Genomic DNA, 9077 nt, shown 5'->3' with positions numbered 1-9077 from the left:
AGGAGAAGGAGAAGGAGGAGGAGGAGGAGGAGAGAGCGAGAAGAGAAAAGAGGAGAGGAGAGGAGAGACAGATATTCAAGGTCTGGACCCCTTACCCTTTGTCTACCCATCTTAAAAAAAACACACACAAAGTACAATGTTGTGTATCCAAAAAAAAATATGAAGTAAACATATCCTACTCAACATATTCATTCACTCATTCCTAGAATCTTAGAATTGGAAGGAATCTCAGAGACCCTAAGTTCCATCCCTACCAGGATCATTTTTCTCTACAATACTCATAATAAGTGGCCATGCAACCTCCATTTCAACCAGTTCCACTTTGGGAAAGCTCCCTTCCCTCCAGAGTAGGCCATTTGATTTTTGCATGGTTCTGATTCTTTAGAATGTTATCAAGATTCCTGGAGATATCATTGGTCCAAGGATAAATCTAGAGGTCTAGTGTCTGTTCTGATTATTAGAAGCAAGCTTAGATATGGTAACCTCTGAGATGGCGTTAGAGAACCAGTGAGATCCCATGAAAGGACTGCTAAGTATGGAGTCAGAATGCCTGGGTTTAAATCCTGCCTTGCATTCTTGTCACTGTATAACCTGGTGAGCCACTCTAAGCCTCAGTTTCCTTTTCTGTAAAAAGAGGGTGTTGGACAAGATGGTGGTTGCGGTCCCACCCACCTCTCTGTCTAAGACTCTGTCCAAGATTTTACTATCTACATGATCTTGGGCAAGTTCCCTTTCTGAAGCCTCAGTGTACCCATCTGTAAAGTGAGAAAACTAGGTAAGATGTCTTCTGAGGTCCCTGTGCTCTTAATATTTGAATTCATGTCCTGGATCTGGAATGATCTATGAGATCCTGATTAACTTCCCCTCTCTGCAGCTCACTTTACTCATCTGTATAGAGAGTGCTTGAATTAGGTCCTTTCTAAGGCTTCCAACATTTGAGTCTATGCAGTGTAACAGCGAATCGTGGTACTGAAATCATGGTCTTTGGGGTTTGAGTCATGGGCACCACAAATACATTCTAGAAGGAGGGTTATTAACTATTTGCATGTGATGAACTGACCCCTCAGGGAGTCTGTATGGACCCCTTCTCAGAATCATGTCTGTGACCACACCAAATGGAAAACATGGGGTTGCCAGGGAAACTAATCCTATGGAAATATAATTATCAAAATATTTTAAAAACATAAATCCCCAGACTAAGAACCTCGACTCTAGACTATTGTTTTCCACTCAGAGCTCAAGTTGACATCCAGCTTTGGTGCTGGCCCTGGTCTATGGGTCCCCCACTCAGCTGCGTGCCATGTCCTTCCAGATCTCAGGAACAGAAATTATCAGGAGAATTTTGGATTATCTAATTCGGAAGCTGTTGTTTTGGTGATTGCTGACCTGAATTGTCGAGAAAGACTAAAAGAGGACTACCATTTACTGGAATTTCAATAAAACTCCAAATTCAAAAGGAATTTTCATGGAATTGGAGCTTCTCTTCCCTGACTCCCCCTCCCTCCCATCAGCGACGGGGCTTGTTTTGTTCTTTCATTCTTGTGGGCTTGTCTCCTTCCGATAATGCCAGTCTTCATGAGGCCCCATCACATGATGTCATCTGTGGCCCATCTTGTGGCCTAGATCTGGTGGCAGTGGAGAACAAACAGCTCTTACTGGTCATTTTTTATCTTTGTCAGATCGTTCCTAGGACAGAGGCCGCCTGAATACTTCCCTCTCTGACGTCTCCAAGGGCAGCACAACAAGGTGGTTAGGCAACCACTATAGTGAGCCCAGGACAAGCCCAGTGCTAGGGAGATGGTGGTTGAGGTCTAAGCTCATTCACGGTCATAAATACAAATTCTCAAGCTGGGATAAAAAAAAATCCACCTAAATACAAAATAAGGAAACATGACTGGGCATCAGCTCTTTGGAAAAGAGAGAAGGATTCATTCTGGTAGATGTCAGTCTCAGCGTGATTTGGCAATGATCTGAGAGCGCAGGAAGGGGGACGTGGCCTTCCAGAAAGTGGGGTGGGCACCTCGGCTGCCTTGCCTTGGATAGCGCATGTATGGGGCATTCTGTGCATTTCTGGAGGCCTCCATTTAGGAGAGACCTTGGTAAGCTGGAGTATGGCCAAAGAAGGGCAGCCAGGATGGGAGAAGACCATGAGCCCTGGCCATGAGGACCAGGTGAAGGCACCAGGGATGCCTGAAAAAGAGAAGACTTAGGGGGAACTGCCTTCAGGTATCTACAGGGATGTCATCTGCTGGACGGGTAGACTTATTTTGCTCAGCCCTATGAGGCAGAACCAGTCATCCTGGCGGGACACTGAATCTCGATGTCAGTAACAGCTTCTTTCCAAAGCTGGATGAACAGCTTTGAATGGTCATGAGATTCCTGCTGTCAAACTGTTTTAGCATAGTCTTGTGGGGTACATTGTCTGGGAAATTCTTTTCGGGGATGAGTGAGATGGCCCTTCCAATGCTCAACTTCTGGGATTTTGTGACCTGGTGATGCAGGCTCATTCTTACAGCTGTCAGGGCACAGGGCTGGGTCCGATGAAAGCCACCAGGTGGGGAGACCCAAGGTCAAAAGGCTGATCTCTCACCTGATAGCTGTTCAATGCCTATTTACTACCTGTGATCCTGAATATTGATGAGGCCCTAAGTGACTCCTGTCAATCAGAGCACCTAGATTTTTGTTGTTACTGCTATGAAGCAGAAAGGGGAGGGAAGAAGCATTAACTAAGTGCCTACTACATCCCTCATTTGATCTTCACAACAACCTCAGGTGTTATGTGATATTATTATCCCTTTACAATGAGGACACTGAGGCAGACAGAGGGTAAGTGACTTGCCCAAGGCCACCCAGGTGGTAAATGTATGAAGCTGGATGTCTTCTGAGAGTTCCCCCTTCCTCAGATGCTCCCCAAAGGAGACCCCAGAAATCTGCCAGGGGGTACTGGTGAGGAGGGGTGGATGGCATTGGTGGGCACAAGTGAAAACACTGCACACGCTGGGGAGGTGTGCATCTCACAGAAGTCTGGAAATGCAGAGAGCTTCCGGCCCCCTCCCCACTCCTCCAGGTCCCTGAGCCCCCTCCTCCACCCTCTGCGCACTTACAGGAATAATCGCACCCCTTCCCTCAGGGCCAAAGTCTGGCAGCGCCCCAGCGCCCCCTGCTAGGACCTTCTGGAGCCGAGTCTCAGCAAAATGCTTCTGTTTTTTGGTTCTCCGCAGTACTAACAATATCAGAACGACTCAAATGCAAGCGTGCATAAGTGGGTTTTCTCCCTGGCCATGAGAATGACGACAGATCCCCTGAGCAATCTTTCACCAAAGGGCAGATACTGTTGTGCCGAAAGGAGCGAGACAAGAGACCCCCGAGAGTGAAATTTGGAAGTGGGTTTTATTTTCCAAGGGACTGTTCGGGTCAGGCCCAAATCGAACAGCGAGTCTTCGTGGACAATGTGTGGGCTCTGGTCAGCGTCAGAGGCCAAGAACAGTGATTGGTCAGTACACCTCCAGAAAATCCCACCTGCGCCAAGGCTCCCTGACCTGGAAGCCCGCCCACCTCTGCGGGGGTAGGCTCACTGGGTAAAGGCGGAGATTGGTGGGGGAAGGGACAGGGAAGAATGGGGTCCTACACAACAGGGAATTCACCCTAGGCTAAAATTCCTACTCATAGATCGTTGGGGGCGGGGTCATGCACCGCAATACCAGGTCCAGAGCCCGCTCTTTTTGACATGAATATACAGCTTCCAGGAGCTGGACATCCAACAGCATGGAAAAGTCCCTCCACTGACACAGATTGCAGCCCCTCCATACTGACCAGCTGGTACAGCTGAGCTAGCCATTCTGACCCACAGGGCAGGCACCTGAAAACACTCTGGGGGCAAATGGTGAAGACATTCAGCTGAGGTAGTGAGGAGACCTGGGCCACGGGACACGCAGCACTGTAATAAGGGTGAAGGGAAGAGAACCGGGCTAGGTCAGGAAGAATCCCCCTGGCTGGGAGCCTGGAGGGGTGGGGGTGGGGGAGGATGTGTGGCCTCTGGCAGACTCTGTTCTCCTTCTTTATTCTTCCTGTAGACGATCCTCCCCCCCCCCCCCCCCGCCCCCATTCTATGGATTGTTTCCTAAAGGCACATAGTAGGACCTGCAATGAGGCTGCCCCTTAATGCGGCTGCCTGGCTTCCCCTTAGGCCTGGCAGTGGGAGGTTGAGCAAGATTAGGGCGCTAATGTTTGCACAGCCCTTCCTGTCCACCCGCTATCTCCTATAAGCCCGAGAATGATCCTAGGAGCTGTGGGCGTCCTCATCTCCATCTCTCGGAGGAAGACTAAGGCTCAGCCATTTATGCATTGTCCAGCTAAGCTAGCAGGTGCCTGGTCAGCACTGGAACCAAGAGACCACCCTGCTCCCCTGAGCCTCCGCTCCAGCCAGACCGCCCATCACACAGAGAGTGTGTGCGAGTGCAAGGGCAAGAAGATCCGAGTTTGAATCCTACCTCAGACACATCCCAGCTGCAGGATCTTGGCCAATTCAGCTAACCCATCTCGGCCTCAGTTTCCTCATCCATCAAGTGGGGATAATACAACACCTACGTCAAGGGGGTGGTTTGTGAGGATCAAATGAGACAGTACATGTCTGTAATTCATGTGTAGATATATTGACACACACGTGAAACACTCTGTAAATTGTAAAGCTGTTTATACATTTTAGTATTTATTTTTAACATTCTTTTTTTTAATTTTGAGTTCCCATTCCTCTCCCTCCCTCTAGACCCTTCCCCGCCCACTGAGAAGGCAAACTACATGTGAAATCGTGTAGAACATTGCCTAAAAATAAGAAAATGAGAAAATCCTGTGTTGGTTGTGCTCAGACTTCCTCGGCTCTTGCCTTGCAGGTGGACAGTGCTTAAAGGGTCAATGTTACATTTGTGCCATGTGATTCTGGGGTCATTGGAAAGCCACGATACAGCAGGCATTCTTCCATGTCAGTAAAGGACATTTGGGAGGAAGGAGCTGAACTCCCTTTTATGGTGGGACATTGGCGCTCCTGATCAAAGAGCCGCTTTCTGGATGGCTTGTGGTCTCACTCCTCTCGGGCCAAGGATCTGAAGTTTCCCTGGTGAGGGATGGACCTGGACACCGAGGCAGGGACATCTTCACATGTGCCCATTGTAGCTCATTCACAACATAGGTGGCGATACTTGGACTCACTGTGACCAGAACACTGGACCCGCCATGGCCAGCCCTTTGGGGAGGAGCTTCTGGACACTCACTGGGGCACATCCTCAGACAGCAGGCACACCAGCTGTTGCTTGACTCTAAATGCTTTCCCCCTCAAGGCCAGAGTCATCTGGGTTTGCATCCAAGCTTGGTAGGGAGCAAGGTTTTGTTGTGGTTTGGCCTTATTTCTGATTAGGTCACATATCCAAATTCTTTTTTCTTTTACGATTCCATAAATGCCAATAATAAAGAGGATTGTTGGACGTAAAATGCTGGCGGACTAAATGTGACATAAAAAATTGATGGGATGAAGTGTTGGAATTGTGCAAAGCCAGCATCGTTGGCCAAGTCTTGTCTCTCGGTTCTAAGGAAGTGGTCACACTGTTTACTCCAGCATTACTTCCAGAAGGACAGGAGGATCAAATCAAGTCAATGTAACAAACATTTATTAAGGGCCTACTATGTTCCAAGCACTGTGCAGAACTCTGGGGCACAAAGAAAGACAAAAGACAGCGCCTTGCCTCAAGGAACTCACAATCTATCTAACTGGGCAGGGTCAAGCAAACAGTGATGTACTAAGTACATACATAATACATAATATTATAGTATATCTTCCCATATTTAATATGTAATATAGTACAAATATGTACATATACCATCATAGTATGACAATGTACATATATACATACATAGGGTGAATGATTTCAGAGGGGAATGCATTCAGCGTGAGGAGGCCTGGGAAAGGCTTATTGTAGACTGTTGGGTTTTGGTTGGACCTTGAAGGAAGCCAAGTGAAGTCAGTGTAGACTAATGAAGAAACGCTCTGGACTCGACATCCAAAGGCCTGGATTTGTGTCGAAGCCCTGGATTGGTGTGTGTCCAGGCAAGTCCCACGACTTTTCTGAGGTTCACTTTTATTGAATAAACATTTCTTAAGGGCCTCTATGTGTGTCCTCAAAAGATTTCAGGGAGGAAATGCTTCATGACCAGTGTCTTTTCTGGCCTTGTTACAGATTGCTTTCATTCACGCACTCTGTCCTTCCAAACTGGCCTTCTCCTCGCTGTTCCTCATGGATGCTCCCCCACCTCTGCCTTTGCATTGGCTGTGCCCCCTGCCTGGAGTGCACTCCTTCTCATCTGAGTCTTAGAATCTCAAAGCTCAGCTGCCCGCCACATTTTGTGTCAGCCCCTTCCTTCCTCCCTGCCCAAAACTGGACTTGTATTTATCTTCTATGTTTTCTGCCTAGACTTCTGCATGTCCTATGAAATACAAACTCTCTGAAGGCAGAGACTGCGCTTGATTTTGTGTCTTTGGCATGGTAACTACTATGTGCTGGTTACTATGATTACTAAGCACTAGGGCTACAAAGTCTAATGGGGGAGACAAGTTATGCCCATAGAAGCCAGACACAGAGTAAACTGGAGATTATCAATGAGAGAATTCATTCGATTAAGAGGGATCAGGACCAGCTTGCAGGCACTGATTAGTCATTTCCCTAGATTTTTCTTGCTGTCTGGGAGGCAACAGAGAGCAGGTGTGCCCCTTCACACAGAAAGCTCATAGCTTACTTCAGCCTAGAATCTTAGCATGGGTCTAGAGCTCCTTCTCTGACCATGAGACCCATCTTTTGATGGTGGATGTTCTGGGCTAGGGTAATGATAGGTTGGCTTGCCCATTCGTTGAAGGAAAGCTTGCAGGATGAAAGCTCATACATGGTGCTCCCGCAGAGATCAAAGCTGCCTTATTTGGCCCCACAGGCAGAGCTGTCAAAATACATCCCCCTTTCTCAGGGCTCCAATGGAAAAAAGTAACCTACAACCTGGTCTGGAGAGTGGTACGGTAGACTGTCTAGCCCTGAGTCGTCTATGTGTTGTTTGTGTGACCACAGCCACGATCGGAGGGCACCCACTGCCCAAACCCACATCTGCTTCTCATTGAACCAAGAGGGAGCCGTCCACTGACTCAGCACATTTCTGTCCAGTGAAACAACCGCTCTAGTCTTTTGCCTCTTTTCTGATAACCAGATCTGAGAAGGAAGCCAGGAAAAAGCTCGCACTTGAAATCTTTTGCTGCCCGTTCATCGGCCTCTGTTGGTTTTCATTTAAACCAGCGCCACTTGAACTCCCCTCACGGGCTCTTTGCAGCGATGGCGGAGAAATTGTGTTGGGGTCACATGGCTGACATGAAGTCCAGTAAGGGTAGGATGGCGGCCAAGGACTGCAAGCCAAGGACGAGGTCCAGGGGAAATTCAACTCTGCATTTGCAGATAATGGAAAAGTGAATCCCACAGATTTGCCTTGACAGTGGAAGGGAAAAGACCGTAATTCCTCAACGCCGACTTCAACACTGTTGTTCCATTTAAATGTTTGTAAAATGGGGGCCCATATCAAATCGGGGGCGGGGTTTGACTGGGTCAGTTAGGACATGCCAGGGCCTCGGAAACATCCTCTGGCTGTGTCTGGGTAAACAGCGATCTGGGCAAGAAGCCCCTTCTCCCGCTCTGGAACGAGATGCCGTGCTAGCGCTGTGGTTATTTCACGCGCCCATTCTCCCCCTCGTGCAGGTGGGAGCCACGCTGTCTATGCCCTCTCCCCCAGGAGATCCTTCCCAGGGCGATCCCCTCACGCCCTCACAGAGGTCTGACCCGGGCTCTGGATGCCTTATAGGAATCCCAGCTCACGGCCAAGCTGCTCAGAGTGCTCCTTTATTCCTCCGTAACCGCAGCCCCTCCTCCCTTTCCAGGGGTCTGCATCCTCTGGAATGTCTGTGAAGCCGCTTCTCACCTCCAAGTCACCACAAGTAGAAGTCACTGCTAGGATCAGAGTCTGGTTTGGAAGCCCGCCCCGCCCCTCCTCAGTCCAGCACCGCCCTCATTACCTCCCATTTACCCTGCCCAGGGCTTGCCTGGTAGATAGGGATTTACATGTTGGCTCCCCATTAGATGGTAAGCTCCTTGAGGGCAGAGACAGCACTTGCACACGGCAGGCATTTGATTCATGTCCACTGAATTGAATGGAACCTCGTTGGAGATCACAATCAGCCTCTGACTCTCTCACACCAGGAATCGTGCCTCGCTCTCATGGTTTTAAAAGCTGTCTTCATTGATAGCTTTTGAGGACCTCATCTACTTGTCCCAATATATCCCTTTGCTCATCCCTCCCCAAGGAGACTCCTTTATCACAAAGAAAAAAAAAAGCCAAAAATGAGAGGACAGCAAAAGTAAAAGTTGAAAAGTCTGGCATCACATGCAGCATTCCATCCATAACCAGAGTTCCTGGTCTCTGAAAAGCAGCTTTCCACTCTCTAATGCTGGCTTATCGGTGCAACGGCATTTCCCAGCTGTGAGGCCCCAGCTTTGCAAACCAGAACGGCAGCAACCCATGCCATGAAAGCCACTTTCCCATCCCCTAGACCCTCACACTGGCCCCATCCAGGTGTAGGGGCTGTGAGGTAGATGGTAGGGGGGTGACCTCACCTTTACCTCCCCAGAGGTCCAGGCATTTGACCAACTCTAACCCCCTGACCTCACCGTGGTTGAGTTCACACGTCTCCATCTCGTCCAAAACAGATCATGAGACTCCTTGCCAGATGCTCTGCTGAGATCAAGGTGTCCCTTGTCTTTTGAGGTTAATTAATCAAGGGTCAATGAACACTGGTCCTTTAACAAAGCAGGCCTTCATTCTTGGGGTGGAGACACAGTTTGCCTTCCTCTTGTCTGGGGGGGAGCCCAGGAAATGGCCTCTTTTCTCTTTACCCCAAGTCTATTAGGGGCACAGATGTGAAGTTCATCTTTATTGAATAGAATGCCTTTTTACCTCTCTCTCTCTCTGTCTCTCTCTCTGTCTCTCTCTCTCTCTGTCTC

Source organism: Petaurus breviceps, unplaced genomic scaffold (genome assembly GCF_028583685.1).
Source record: "Petaurus breviceps papuanus isolate PSGF00001 unplaced genomic scaffold, PetGlider_PUasm1.0 218, whole genome shotgun sequence".
Classification (NCBI taxonomy): Eukaryota; Metazoa; Chordata; class Mammalia; order Diprotodontia; family Petauridae; genus Petaurus; species Petaurus breviceps.
This window is presented reverse-complemented; position numbering follows the sequence as displayed.